General features: G+C 43.6%; 1 protein-coding gene across 1 annotated transcript in view; it reads left to right on the top strand.

Annotated features, from left to right (window-relative positions):
- Positions 1-2,147, top strand: part of LOC101859143 — a 44,433-nt gene that overhangs the window by 19,709 nt on the left and 22,577 nt on the right. The window lies entirely within an intron of this gene.

The following is a 2,147-nucleotide window of genomic DNA, read 5'->3' as shown; positions in this document are numbered from 1 at the left end:
CCCCACCCCCGTGGGGAAAAACAACAATGACTTTTTAAAAACCAACAAGTAATAAACGAAGGTAAAGAAAAAACAAAGACTGAACGACAAGCAACAACATAAACTTACAACAACAAAAATCCACAAAACAAAACAAATTTCCTCTCAAAAAGAGCTCAACTTCAAAGTGTAAAGGGTCCCTTTTTCGTTTGGTGTATTTTGTAACGATTGGAAACTTTAACATGAAATGATTGCGTCTCCTCTTTTTTTCCCTTGACTAGTAGGCAAGAAAATTACCCTCGCCATTATTTCTAATGAGCTGTTTTTACTTACTAAGCTTCTCTGATGAAGACAAACGACTGGCTATAGAGCAGATTACAAGGACAATGAACCTCTTCAGAGCGAACACAAAAGGTCTTTGAGACCTTCTAGTTTACGCTGACATTTTTATGAAGAGCTTCTATTTTAAAAGTGAAAATAGCCAAAGGAAAAGGGGGAAAAGAAATGTAGCAGTTTTTTTTCTTCCTTTTTTTGGAAGGGAAAAGGGGGGGGGGGGGCAAGGGCAAGTTTTACACAAACGACTTCAGTCTTTGCAATGCTTATATATAATCTTTAAACCAGGATATTTATGTTCTCTCTTTCACTCCCTCTCTCTCTCTTTCTCTTTCTCTCTCTTTTTGGGGGGCTCTCGTGGCCTAGAGGTTAAGGTGTTGGCCTCTCATTCAAAGGTCCCGGGTTCGAATCCGGGTAGCGACCGCAAAATTTTCTTCTCTAAATTTGTCTCCTTTCACCTTAATTCCTGCTCTCTAGCAATGTTCTGTCGTCTGCTTTCGTCTCGTCTTTCTGCCCCCTCCCCCTCACCTCCTTTGCCCCTTCCTCTGGGCTCCTGATTCTTTCTGCAGCCTTTCTACTGCTACTCCTTCGCTTCTTCTTACTGCTGTCTTTCAGCCACACCCCTGATCTTCTGGTAGGAAAGATCTACACCTAGCCTTCATGGACAAGGGCGCCATGTGCAAGTTGCGCACTTAAAGATCCCTTGGTGGTCTAAAATCGATAAGAGTAGGCTTCGGCCGCCACCCGGGCAAAATTCAAAATTTCCTACCAACAGAAAATATTAGGTGTGTCCCGCGCGCTCATATGACCTTATGCAGTTGCGAGCGCCGTAAAACACTTTACAAAAACAAAAAATCTCTCTTTTTCTCCCCCCTTACCTTGTCTGTCTGTCTGTCTGTCTGTCTGTCTGTCTGTCTGTCTGTCTGTCTGTCTGTCTGTCTGTCTGTCTGTCTGTCTGCCCCCCCCCCCTCTCTATCTATCTATCTATCTATCTATCTATCTATCTCTCTCTCTCTCTCTCTCTCTCTCTCTCTCCCCCCCCCCCCCCATCGCCTTCATCAGAAACTAGAAAAGAAAACCTCTATTGATAAATTCACATTTCCTTTAATCCCCCGCCACCAAACATAAATCACAGCATTTAACTATCATTCCTAATCTACCGGCGATTCGCAGAACGACTTTAAGACCCCGCCACATTCAGTAATCGGCGCCAGTCGGACCTCGCTTGATCGATCACCCATTGATCACTAAGGCCATAAGACTATCAGCTTCACAATCGGCCCCATGAAATGACACGATTGAGAAGGGGATTTTTGATTTTCTTTCTCTTTTCCTACAGTGTTAAATTCTATAGTTCTCTCTGCGTTTCTGTCTGCACTCCCACCTCTTTCTCTCCCCCCCCCCCCATCCCTCTCTCTCCCTTTTTCTCTTCTCACCGCCTCTCTTCCTGACTGTCTCTCTGTCTCTCTCTTTCTCTCTCTCTCTCACTCTCACTCTCTCTCTCTCTCTCTCGCTTTCTATTTCACCCTCTCTCGTTCACTCTATCTCTCTCTCTTTCTCTCTTTCTTTCTTTCTCTCTTTCTCTCTTTCTCTCTCTCTCTCTCTCTCTCTCTCTCTCTCTCTCTCGTTCTTTCTCTCTCTCTCTCTCTCTCTCTCTCTCTCTCTCTCTCTCCTTTCTCTCTCTCTTTTAGACATCTCCCTCTGCCATCGGACATTCTTGGACATATTTTGTAACAGACACATATGTAACTACACTTTTCTATGCCCTTTACAATATAGGTACACACATGTGGAATGACATTGATAACTTGATAAACAAAATGGGAAAAGATTGA

Source organism: Aplysia californica, unplaced genomic scaffold (assembly GCF_000002075.1).
Source record: "Aplysia californica isolate F4 #8 unplaced genomic scaffold, AplCal3.0 scaffold00018, whole genome shotgun sequence".
Classification (NCBI taxonomy): Eukaryota; Metazoa; Mollusca; class Gastropoda; order Aplysiida; family Aplysiidae; genus Aplysia; species Aplysia californica.
The sequence above is the reverse complement of the archived record's forward strand: the minus strand, read 5'-3'. Positions and strand labels throughout refer to the sequence as shown.